This window comes from Cupressus sempervirens, chromosome 4, assembly GCF_028749045.1.
Source record: "Cupressus sempervirens isolate cs-2001-9-10 chromosome 4, ASM2874904v1, whole genome shotgun sequence".
Taxonomy (NCBI): Eukaryota; Viridiplantae; Streptophyta; class Pinopsida; order Cupressales; family Cupressaceae; genus Cupressus; species Cupressus sempervirens.
This window is the reverse complement of record NC_143121.1, coordinates 163,729,688-163,742,917: the sequence shown is the minus strand read 5'-3', so window position 1 is coordinate 163,742,917 and position 13,230 is coordinate 163,729,688. Positions and strand designations below refer to the sequence as shown.

The 13,230-nt window shown below is 33.7% G+C and overlaps 1 pseudogene across 1 annotated transcript in view; it reads right to left on the bottom strand.

Annotated features, from left to right (window-relative positions):
- LOC149560493 (cysteine-rich receptor-like protein kinase 10) overlaps positions 1 to 13,230 on the bottom strand; it is a 62,538-nt pseudogene that overhangs the window by 15,692 nt on the left and 33,616 nt on the right. Inside the window, exons 2-4 of the transcript XR_016363697.1 lie at positions 750 to 893; positions 322 to 637; positions 11 to 245 (exon numbers count right to left, since the gene is read on the bottom strand). The product of XR_016363697.1 is annotated as a cysteine-rich receptor-like protein kinase 10 (transcript). The remainder of the gene's footprint in view (positions 1 to 10; positions 246 to 321; positions 638 to 749; positions 894 to 13,230) is intronic.

Sequence of the window (13,230 nt, the reverse complement as noted above, 5' to 3'; positions counted from 1 at the left end):
TGATGCTTACCATTTGCCTCCAACTCTTGTATGGATATGCGTCTCATCCTGAGAGAAAAATCTTGCTAAACCAAAGTCAGCTATTTTTGGATTGAGTTTGTGATCAAGCAGAATGTTGTTTGCCTTTATATCTCCATGAATGATTCATACAGGTGAATCCTCGTGAAGGTAGAGAAGCCCACGAACAATTCCAACGATGATATTATAACGTTTTTGCCAGTCTAGCTCTCTGCATTTATCTGGATCTGTTATTCCTATTCTTAACACATTAGTCACCTCTTCATCTATTCCAGAGCAAATTAAGATATTATGATAACTTACCAAGGAGAAAGTTGTCCAAACTTTTGTTGGGATAATACTCGTACACAAGCAACCTTTCATTTTTCTCCATGCAACATCTTAGCAACCTTGCAAGGTTTCTGTGCTGAACATTTGCCACCAATTTAACTTCATTCATAAACTCTGTTTTTCCTTGTGTAGATTTGGCATAAAGTTTCTTTACTGCTATCAAATTTTCCTTGTCCAAGCTTGTTGTGGTCGTGGAAATTTTCTGTGTCTTCTATCAATGCTTGTAATCTAAAGACAAATTTATGCTCGTGCATAAGCAACTCAGATATAGGGGATAATTCACCCCTTTCTGTAGCATTACAAAGCAATAAGAGTAAAATGGGTAAGCTTAGTCTATTCATCACACTAGACCACCACAGCAAGAGGAATATTGAAGTAGAAATGGATTTCAGAGTGAACACCTTGGTTGGTTGTAGGAGTAGTTATTGCCTTTCCAAACAGGGCAGATTTAACTACTTTTCTCCATACAATCAGGCAAATAAATAGCACCAGAATGCTGCCTCCCACAAAGCCTAAAACTACTGGTAATGTTTTTGAGGACTTCTCTGTACAATTCTGTTCAATAATTAGGATTGTGGCCAGTGGCACTATAATATTTTCAAAAATGAACATTAGAATAAGATAATTGAGATAGCTCCATTCACGTTAAAGAATAGCATCTGCTCATAGCAAAAACATAAAATAAAATATAGAAGAGGTTGAATTTTTAATATCTTATTAAAAAGAAGTTCATAAAATATTGTATATGACATGTTAATGACAAGTTAAGATTCTGACTGTAGAATGGCTTTTGCATCTAACAGATTGACCTAGCCATCCAATCAAGGACCAAACAGAAAATATTAAATAGTAAACATTATGAAATGGACTGAACATGCTTCTTATAAGTTAGCTATTACTTTAATCTAAATTGTAGATTTATATAATAGTAAACTTTGACTGAAGAACTCTCTTTTTGTATTTAGAATGATGAAGTGTGATCTGTTTTCTAAATCATCTACCGTAACACTCTTGATAATTTAAGATTAATCTACTTATATAAAAGGAGGAAACAAGAAAAATAACTCATGTAACATGTAATTTGACCTGAAATACAATACAACATCTTTATACAATTACCTACTCAAAAACTGCTTCTCATTCCACTAAAGATTCCCATGAACAAGAAAAAGCTTGAATAGGTAGATGAGGCGTTCATACTTTTTGATGTGGGAGGCAGGGGACTAATTTCCTCAGCGGAATGAGAAGGCAACTGAGCAGAGTAATAAAATGAGTACACTCCATATCTCGCCATGCAGCAGCGAAACCCTTGTTTGCAGGGACGTAAGCTTTGTTGAACAGATCCAACAGAAGGGTTTTGATTTTGGACTGGAAAGCGTTCGACACAGAAACTCCATCAGTATCAAGTATTGAAAAGAAATTAGTGCTGCCATAGCGCAAGAAGCAATCATCCAACCATATTTTCCCGCTTTTGTCGTTGGGGCAAAGCTCTTTAATAGTGTTATTGGGTTTCCGCATACAGTTTGAGCATGTCTCTGATGTTATATTTCCAGTACACTGCACCAAACCGTAGACCTTATTCGGAGGTTGGCCATGGGAAGAAGCGTTAAACCCTAAATGAGTCCCCTACTTTCACCGATGGTAGCATCTATTCCAGAAACTTGAATCTAGTTATCAATGATTTGTTTCAAAATGCAAAAGTGGTGAAATCGGCAAGGAAGAGCGGCGCAGTGTGGAAAGAGAGCGACAAGACAAGATAAAATTCCTGGAACATCTGATGGCCGTGTGCAACGAGCGCAAGTGCATTCCCAAAACTTGGGCTGCTTTTTACGAGATTGTTAGGCAACAGCAGCTTCAGCTTCAGCTTCGACCTCCTTCCTTCCCATTTCCAGGGACTCATTTTCCCTCCTCACCTTGAGGCAGAGGCAGACACGTGGGTGATTCTTCTTCCTCTCCCCGCTGCTCTTTTGGATTCACGCTCACTTGTTCCTTTGTTCCCACCACCATTTCATTAGTTCTCCTCTTCTTCTTCTTCTTCACATCCTCCTCCCTCCTCCTCTTTCTCACGGGAGGCCTCTGGTCTTGAGCAGCATCAGGAGGACTGAGATCATGATTTAGAACCTCCCTTTCCCTTTCCCTTTCTCCACCATGATGATGCTGATGCTCTGCATCATCTACTGCTGCTGGAACAGCAACAGCAAAAGCAGCTTCAACCTCCTTCCTTCCCATTCCCAAGGACTCATTTTCCCTCCTCATCATCTCCTCTTCGGCATCAACATCTTCTTCCTCTCCCCTCTGCTCTTTTGGATTGCCCACTTGTTCGTTTGTTGCCCTAGCCGCCTTTTCATCGCTTCTCTTCTTCTTCTTCTTCACATTCTCCTCCTCCCACCTTCCCCACGCTTGTCTAGCGAGTGTGTACACAATCTGCTCATGAGGCTCGAGCCCACCTGATTTCTCATCCTCCGCCTTCTCCTTGAGAGTGTAATACTTAGCCTCCAGGGATCTTTTCTTATTCTAAAGCTGGGCATTGCTGTAACCATCCTCGAAATGGGACCTAACAATCTCGTAAAAAGTTGGAAATGCACTTGCGCTCGTTACACACAGCCACAAATGCTCCAGGAATTTTATCTCATCACTCTCTTTCCACACTGCGCCGCTCTTCCTGCCGATTTCACCACTGGTGCATTTTGGAACAAATTTTAGAACAAATTTCTGGAATAGATGCTACCATCGGTGAAAGTAGGGGATTCATTACAGGTGTGATATAAGTAGGTATAAGGTGTGATATAAGTAGGTACAAGTGACTGAAAGAAAGTCGATTGAAACTAGGTAAAATAGTAGGATTTGAAGGGGCAGTTAATCTTCGACAACGAAAAAAGGGGAAAGATATGTACTTCATATTGTTTTCGCTGTTTTACTTCTGAATCCATTTGATATTTGCTCAAACCCTAAAAGTTATAGGGTTTCAATTAGGTGAGATTTCTCAATGTCAATTAAATTCGGTAGTAAATATGGAGGTAGAAATTTCAACTCAAGTAATGTCCCCATCTTTTTAGCATCTCATTGGAATTTTTAGCTAGGCTAAGTAAAGAAATAAGTATAATTTTTTAAATTAATTTCTTATAAAATAATTAAATAAATTAAAATATGATTTATTTAAATATTTTAATATTATTATAACTTTGTAATAATAAAGTCATTTTAATATTATAATGTGAGAATATGTCTTTTATTCCATATTGGCTAGGGAAGTATTTTACATCAGAAGTGTTTGATAATATTCCTTGAGAATGACATCAAAAAATTTATAGCAAATTGGGCAAAGGATATTACAAAAGTCAAATAAAAGTTTAAGCTCGCACTGTCGAGATGAATATTAAGTAATCTTATTCATCATAAAGTTTGCTTAAAATAGTTTTATAAATAACTAATATAAATATAAAAATTTATAAAATTATATATGTTAGATAGTATTTAGTATTTTTAAAATATGATAAATAATAATAAAATTATTCAAATTAATAAATTGTTAATTTATTAATATAGTAGATTGAATTAAAAATTAAAAATACTTTTAGTGCAGGGAAAAGAATAATTTTGATAACATATAACATAGTTTTGATATATAAATTTTGTGAAATAATTTGAGTGGAAACTAATTTAATTAAAATTAAAATTTCTATTCATTTTTATTTTATTTTTTGAATAAAAATTATTTGATTTTCAAATATGAAAATTTAAAAAATCAATAAAAATTATGAAAAATATTTTCTTAAAGGGATTGACTTTTTAACTTTTACTTATTTTGTGTTGTTAATAACATTTTTAAAACATGTTTATATTGTGATATTACTATCAAGATTTAATTGTGCAACTTTTAAGTCAAACTCATTGACTCATGTTTCATGAGTAATGATTCACATAATTAGAACGCTTAGCACTTAGCACTCATGTGATCTAGGTGGTGTTCACAAGGAGACTTTAGAAATATTCAATTAACAAAAAAAAAATTGTGATTGGTTGACTAATTTTAAATGATAAAAATATTAAGTAAAAATAATCTACAAATATATTAATTTCATTGGATGTGCTCTTAGAGACTTTTAGTAAAATCAAAATTTACTTCTTGGCATCCCACTCATGGGAAAAAGAATAGGGAAAGAGAAACTTAGTCTAAATAAATTAGTTTAAATAAGGATACTACGCCCTTTAATTTTTTTTAAACCAATTTTAAATTAATTCAAATAACCTACCACTTTAGCTAGTTATAACTAATTGTCCATTAGATAAACCTTATCCTATATAATATTGTAACATTAATCTTCTCTTTTCTCGGTATCTACATATATTCTCTCCAATATGTGTGTGTGTGTGTGTGTGTGTGCACATGCACACACACGTGTGTGTGTGTGTGTGTGTGTGTGTGTGTGTGTGTGTGTGTGTGCACATGCACACACACGCACATGCACGCACGCGCGCGCACACACACACACACACACACACACACACACACTTTTGGCACCCTACAATTAAATAATCCAAATTTGATAGAATTATTTTTTATAATTTATAATTTTATTGGTATGTCATTTTTATTAATTATAACTCATATATATTAATATTTAATGTTATCAATTACTATGGTTTACAATTTCTAAAATGAATTCTTTGATTTTTGACATAACTAGTATTATATCTACCACACATCACAATTTGTTCATATGAATAGAATTTTCTTTTTAGAGACTCAATTAGTGTTTGTGTGAAGGTTATCATTATTAATGAATTTTTTGTGGAGGAGCATCTTGTGTATAAGGGAAATCTTCCATCACCCAAAAATATTTTGTTTCTATTTTTTTAATAAGGGTTGTTTCAGTGCAAAGATGTTATTTGTGGAAGCTTGCTATTGTTTCTAAGTTAGTCATATGAGCTTAGAATGTTCTAATTTCATAGGTAGAGTTTAATCTCCAATATATTGGCCTATCGATGGAGTTTCATTGCAATATCATATGTATTGGTGAAGTTATGAAGGCTTTTTCGTATTAAATTTTGAGCTCAATTTTGAAGGCCTGAGAGCTCCCAAAACAAGTTCAAACCATTTTCAATAAATGCTTATGCAATCAAGCATTGGAGATCAGGAGCTATCATTTTTGAAAAGAGGTTATAATAGCCAATAAAGTCTACGATTAAGAAGTTATGACCTATGGAAGTTGGGCTACCTAAAATTGTAATTTGAAATTGTTTTGAGTTGACTCTATGTGATAAATATGAAAATAAAGTAATTTTAGGGTTGGTTGGCCTCAAGGATTAGGCTGAAGTCTAGAACCTCCTTGGGAAATAGAAAATGGCCCATATAAGGAAGACCCATAGGGTTGTCTAGGGAAATTTTGGGTGGTTTTTCAAGGCTTTTTCTTATTGGATATTGTAGGGAAAATGCCCATGTGGCTTTGCATATTTTATTTCTAATATTTATAATTGCATACTTTTAAAGATAATAAGAATCATATTTCTTGTTCTTGTAAATTGTTGTTATTTCTCTAGTTATGTATTTTTGGCATTAAGGGGAGTAACATTCATCAAGTGGTATTAGATCAAAAGCTCCTAAGTCTGTAGGAAAATCATCAACTATGAGTTAGTTTACATCGAGACCATGGTTTAGGTTTTCAATGATAAGTGTAAAACTTACTCCAAGAAGGGAACGTGACAGAAGAGTCAGGGGTGTGACACTTGAGGTTAGAGCCTCTGAGTGACAAGCATTAACATTGCAAGAAGACATTTGTAGATGGATGAATCTTGTAGCAAGAGATGAAAGTGAGAATGATTTCAGGGAAGAAGGAAATGTTGATCATGAAGGAGAAGGTAATGTTATGAACCAAGAGGAAGAAAGAATTTTCAAGGTCATTTCCAAGACTGGGAAAATACATAATATTGAGGTCCTCACATTAATGGGAAATCTTAACCTAGAGGAATTAATCAACTAGATCAATGAATTAGAAGATTATGTTGAGTAAGAAGATATTGAGGATCCTAATATGGTCAAGATGGGAAATTTTGGTTTGAAGGGGCATGCTAGGATCGAGTGACAAGAGATTCACTTGGAGTGAAACAACAGAGGAAAGGAGAAAAACACAAGAGGGGACTAGATGGTAGATAAATTGAAGTAGCAATTCATCCTTGTTGATTATGATCTTGATCTAATGAAGAAGATGTAAGGGTTGAAGAAAGCAGAAAGATCTATTTAAGAGAAAATAGAAGAGTTCTATCAAGTCTTCATTATAACATGTCATGCAGATGTTTACAAGGAGAATGTTATATATTACCTTAATAGTTTGAGGCTAAATATTTAGGAAGAGTTAAGTCTATTCAAAATTAACCATATTGAAGTGGAATACAATTTTTCCCTGATGATATAGAGAAATTGAACACAAAGTTTGAGAGAGGGTAAATTGGAAGAGGTCATGGTGGAAGATCTAGTGGATGATTCTGTGGAGGTCAAAATGAAGATCAGAAGAAGGGTGCAACCAATAATAGTCACAATCATAGGGGAATTAATTTTAATTGTTTCCATGATCAGAATAATAGGTATTGAGGAGGAAGAGGAAGAGGAAAAGGACCTCAAAGAAGTGATTTTGTGGAACATGTTTTCAGTGTAGAGAAGAAGGTTATATGCCTTATGATTGTCCTCAATTTGAAGGAAGGATAGATAGGATAACTAAATGTCAAGTCAAATTGATACTGTGGATGAAAATTCCAAGTCATCCCATTCTAAAGATGTTGATAGTAGAGAAGTTCTAGTTGATAGAAGATTCCTGCTGAGTGGTGAGGATGAATTGAGCAATGGAGAAGCTTGACTCACATTAGGTGCAAGTGTAGGAGAAATTTTGTAAAGTGAATATTGATAATGTTCACACTTTCAATTTGGTGTTAGAGGAGATGGTCATGAAGTTAAAGATCAAGAAGAAAAAAACACCCATGTCCATAGTAGATTACTTAGGTGAAGGATGACCACAAGATCATGGTAAACAAATAGTGCCTAGTGAAGTTCAAGATTGGGGGCTACCTTGATGAGGTACTATGTGACATCATACTTATAGATGCATGTCATAAGATGTTGCGTAGGTTATGGCAATTTGACATGCATATGGTATAGGATGGTCATGTGAATATTTATTCTCTAACAAAAGATGAAATGGAGCATAAGCTAAACCATTAAAGGACATAGAAGAAAAGGTATTCAATAATTCCATAATATATTTTGTGGATGGAAGAAAGTTAAACAAGGTATGAGACATGCAGAATATGCACCATGATTTTTTTTGAAAAGTGCACATAACGTGATCTCCTTATGTGTACTATTGATCAAATTTGGAAATTAGTCTTAGCTCATTACCAAGCCAAAGAAAAAAAATAAAAAAATTAAGTTTGAAATAATATGGTCATATTATGCTTAACAAAACAAAATCCTATTATTAAGAACTAAAAGAATTGCTTCTAGTTCTCCATAACCCCATTAGTTTATGAAGAACCAGAAGTAATGAGAGTGAGATATATATATAGAGAGAAGGGGGTGAAGCAGTTGCAAGGGGGAGAGAGAGAGAGAGAGAGAGAGAGAGAGAGAGAGAGAGAGAGAGAGAGTTTATATTACTCTATAATAATTCCACAAGACTTGTCACTTCTATATTTGAATTTTTTTGTTTGAGTGCATGTGCACTAAAGACCTTTTATCAATTCTTGGCATACTTGTAGATGGTGAGTAGTCATCATCATCATCATCTTACAAAGGCTAACACACATATCTTACTTATTTCCTTTGTTGATTTCCCCTTTCTAGCTCTTCATGCAATTATATATATAACTTCTATTAAGTGTCCAAGAAGCTCTTCCCAATATTTTCCATTAGCCAAGTGGTCTTTTTCTCGTAATCTTGACAAATTGGTTATAGGTTTCAATCTTAACATAATTCATAACCAAATCCTATATAGCTATTTTTCTCCTTGATTGCTATAATTTTTATCATGAACTGAACATTTCATAATTAGTTGATATAGAATAATAGTTTTCTCTTGGCCAATCCTTTAGGCATATGATTGATCCTATAGATCCATATAAGAGTTGAAATCTACATTTGGTACAAGAATAGAAGTAGATCTCCAATTTTAAAACTTCATCACCTAATATATTTTTAATTTTGAATGGCACCATTTGATATTTTTTGTTGGCAACAAGAACTTTTGAAATAATAATCATTTTAAGGCAGACATTTCCCATCATTCTCATAAGATGAAGGCCTGAACTTCTTTCTAGTTGTTCTTTATCTAGTCATTCTTAAAGGAATAGAATTCTTACCAGCTTAATCTTCAAAGAATTGAGTGAGCTTTCTTTCTTGTTTCCAAATTCTTTCCTAAAACTTTGCAATCTATTGTCCCATCTGTCCACAAAATTTGGTGAAAGCTACCATGTTAGTGTAGATTTCCTAGCTGATGTCCTAAAATTATGTGGTGATGTGCTTGGCCTAGATGATTTCTTATAACTATGTGGTGCCCTATCTTTCCTAGGTAATGTCCCATAACTTTTCCTTCCTAATATTTGATGTCTTCTTGGTAGATATTACCCAAGGGACTCTTTAATTGGGAAAAATCCTAAAAGGAAACTCTCATCTTGTTTAAAAATTTGGAGGTTCTTATGTTGGAGCATATCATTAATTGCATCAATATCAAATACTATGATGCACCAAATCTTTAAAATCTCACATAAACCTTCAAAAATGTTTAGATGTTCTGATGACAGGCCTCTTGAAACTACCTCAAGAAATTCAGTTGCCAAGCACATCTTTTCCATTTGGTTGTGTAGATCATATTTTAGTATCAAAATCCTCTTGATGTCTTTTTTCCAACATATACAAGAACATATAGCCATTGTAATGTTCTCTTTCTTATCATCTTCAATTATTATTGTCAAAGTGTACATAACTGTCAAGGGTTTATCAACTTCACAAGCTATAGACTCCAAAATACCTCTAACAATTTGATGTCTTCCATCTGTTGATAAGTTTAATGATGGATAACAAAGATATCCAAGGATAATCATATAGAGACCTTCTCCTACTAGAAGCTTGTGCAAATAGATGATAGTTGAAATAGACACCTATTTTTTCTCTACTATATGTGATAGATTTTGAGCTCCAAGAGTCTCATACATTGATAGACTCTGATGATTCCTGAGATTGTTTAGACTTAAAAGACCTAGTTAATAGTCACCTTGGTTGCAATTAACACATGATATCCATGTGAGCCTAGATGTCAAATGATGATGGTGAATACTCGCCATCTACTAGTAGCTCAAGTAATGATGGGAGGTCCTCAGTGTACATGTACTTAGAAATAATATTTTAAGGGATCTTACGGGATCTTAAGGGGTTCTAATCTCCATTTTGATACATTATGACCCCGCATGACCCCTTTCAGCATATTAGACTCAACTAATCTATTCTTTCTCTTTCTCTTACCACTCTGAAAAATTTTGTGAATTAGGATTCAATGGCACTACATAGGATAATGATGGATGGATTTCTATTCCCTCCAAATATAGTGGTGGTGGCATATTGACAGGCTTTGATTATTCCTAATATTTTTGAGACCAAGAAGACCTAGTGAACATTAACGTTGATTTCACTTAACACGTGCTATGCATGTGAGCCTATGTTAGCAGGAACCTACAATACTAGATTGACAGGGAAACATGTGATGAAGAGGGAACCTACAACTATTGGACTATCATGGAAAACTTGTGATGAAGATGACACCTGCAACTACTAGACTATCATGGAAAATGTGTGATGAAGACAACACTTACAAGTACTAGACTGTCATGGAAAACCTGTGACAAAGATGACACTTGCAACTACTAGATTGTCATAGAAAATTTGTGATGAAGATGGAACTTGCAACTACTGGATTCTCATGGAAAACTTGTGATGAATATGACACCTCCAACTATTAGAATTTCATAGAAAATTTTATCTATGTTGTTTCAAATTGGGGGAGAGAGAGAGAGAGAGAGAGAGGTGGGGTGGGGTGGGGTCAAGAGGGTTGAGCTTGGGACACGAGTTAGATACTAAAAGAGGGGGTTAGATATAAAGATACATGAGAGAAAGTTAGAGTGTATGTGATAATATCGAGAGAGAGAGAGAGAGAGAGAGAGAGAGAGAGAGAGAGAGAGAGAGAGAGAGAGAGAGATCGGAGCCATTTAAGATGAATATTATTGTAGATTTCCTTGTTGTCATGGTGATGCATCCCTAGCTTAATTTCAAACCCTTCTTTCTACTATTCTTGACATACACACAAAAACCCATCACTAAATTTTCCTACATGATAAAAATAAAAGAGAAGATTGAGTAAAATGAATTAAAGTACCTTAGAGCCTTCATAGGAATTATCCATCATTTATTTAGAAGATGATTTATCTTCTTTCTCAACCACAAGAGACTCTCTCATATGTCCTAACATTACATTGTATTACTGCATTCCAATCAAGTTTTCCCTATAAGGTTCACCATTTGGATGAAGAACAAACTAAATGATTCGAAGACCCGTAGTATGAGTTCTAGAAGCTAAAATTTCATTCATAGAATTGGTGTTTGAATCTTTGTATAAAACCCACTATACATTGTCTCTCCACCACACTCTTTCTTTGTATAAAACCTAATGTGCATCATCCCTCCATTCATTTATTTGTTGAAATTAATCCATTTTTAGGTAGTTGCTTCATCAATTGGGCCTAATTAGGCCTATTAGACCTCTGAATAATTAACTATACTTTTACATAAACATAATGCAAATGTGTTGTGTCTAGTAAAGTCATACTAGACATATCACAATCATGTTATACCTATTATAGTCATATTATATCTAGTATAGTCATACTAGACATAACATGATTGTGTTATGCATAGTATGACAACTTATTCATACAAAGAATAATGTGATCACATTTTGTTAACAAAAAAGTGTGATCATGTTTAGACTTGGTAATAGGCTTGTTTGACTATCCAAAGTCTTGGGTTGATTTTCCCTCTATTTTTTATTGCTTTAGACATTTTTTCAACTTGCAAGATCAATTCTCATCTTTGACTTCATCAAGTTTACAAATGGTGAAGTGAGTATCTCTAAAATTTCCACCAATCTCACAGATTTTATTACCTTTCTAACCATACTTTTAAAAAGAATTGACAAGATTAGCATTGTGGAGTTATTTTTCTATATCAATGTATTAACTATCTTGACCATCCTCTCAGACATATTTCTACCATGTTTTTATTAAATTTTGATCTACTTAACCAAATGGAAAATAAATTACATATTATGGTTCTACACTTGATTTTATACACTTTTTTTTTTAAAGTGTTCATTTTAGATTATTTTAATGCAAGTTATGCCCAACGCATGAAGAGGTACCAAAATTTTAGGATGGATTCAATTCAAAAAATCATAGAAAAAAGAACTACTCACTAGAGAATTATGAAAAAAAAACACAACTTCTAGATCTTACCCTTGCCTATTATCCTACCAAAGGGCTTTTCAAAGTACTAAATATAACTATATATTTTGAGCACATGGAAACACTTATGTTATGTTTTTTAGAAAAAAAAATAGGAACATTTTTCTATGCACTTGGGGTTTGACCCTCTTAATCTTATCCATTTAAAAAAAAACCTTAGTATTTTAGAAACTAGATTCAGAGTACTACAATTTGTATATTTGACACATTTTCCCATTTTGAGAGCATGACCCTCAAATGGGTCTTCCAAGATCTTGTTTATTTGATTTCAAAAAAAAGGTGCTCACTTATAACCCCCTTTTTGCACACATCTTGGTGCACACACACCCCATGCACATATGTATTTTTCTATAATTTCAAAGGATGGTAAAGAAGAAATAGAAGATGTACTTGTAAAAGTTTTAGATTTGTTGGATGATTTTATGGATATTGTATCCAGTAATGTGCTTGATGAATTCCCACTAGTAAGAAAGATCAATCATCAAATGAACTTGATTCTAGGAGTCAATTTTTCAAATAAGGTAGCACATAGAATGACACTAGTAGAAAGTGAAGAGTTGAATAGGCAAGTATGGGAGTTTTTGCAGAAAGAGTTGATTCAAGAGAGTCTTAGTCCATGTGTTGTACCAAAAATATTAGTGAAAAAGAAGAATAGAGAATGGAGAATGTGTACAGATTCTTGGTCCATCAATAAGATCACCATCAAATACAGATTTCCCTTACCAAGGATGCATGATATCATGGATGTTTTTAGCAGAGCTACGTATTTCAAAGAGATAGTTTGGAAGAGTAGATATCATTGGATTTGGAGCATAGAAGGAGATGAATAGAAGAGTTCCTTTGGGACAAAAGAAGGATTGAATGAATTTTTCATCGTGCCTTTTGGGCTAGCCAATGCATAGAGCACTTTCATGCAACTCATGAATGAGGTATTTGTTAGTAGACCGATGAATGAAGTCGACTAAGAAATCACTACTAATATATCTCTAATCGAAGTCATGAAATAATATCATATAACTATAAATCCAGTATCTCTAAAACTAGCCAATATAGGAAATTAGCCTAAAAGAGTTTGACAATCAAAATAGAAAAGAAAACTATGGGTGAGCATTGCAAATTTGTTGTTACTTTCTAACCATTGTATCAATTTGAAATCATTTAATCAAGATTGACATAATAGTCATTTTTTAATACTTTAAACAAGGTTAACCTTACAGTCATTTTTAAATCCTTTAATTAAGGTGACATTCTAATGAAATATTTTTAAGTCTTCTAACAAGGCCACTCTTAATAACGTGATTAAATCATTTAATAGGGTCACACATA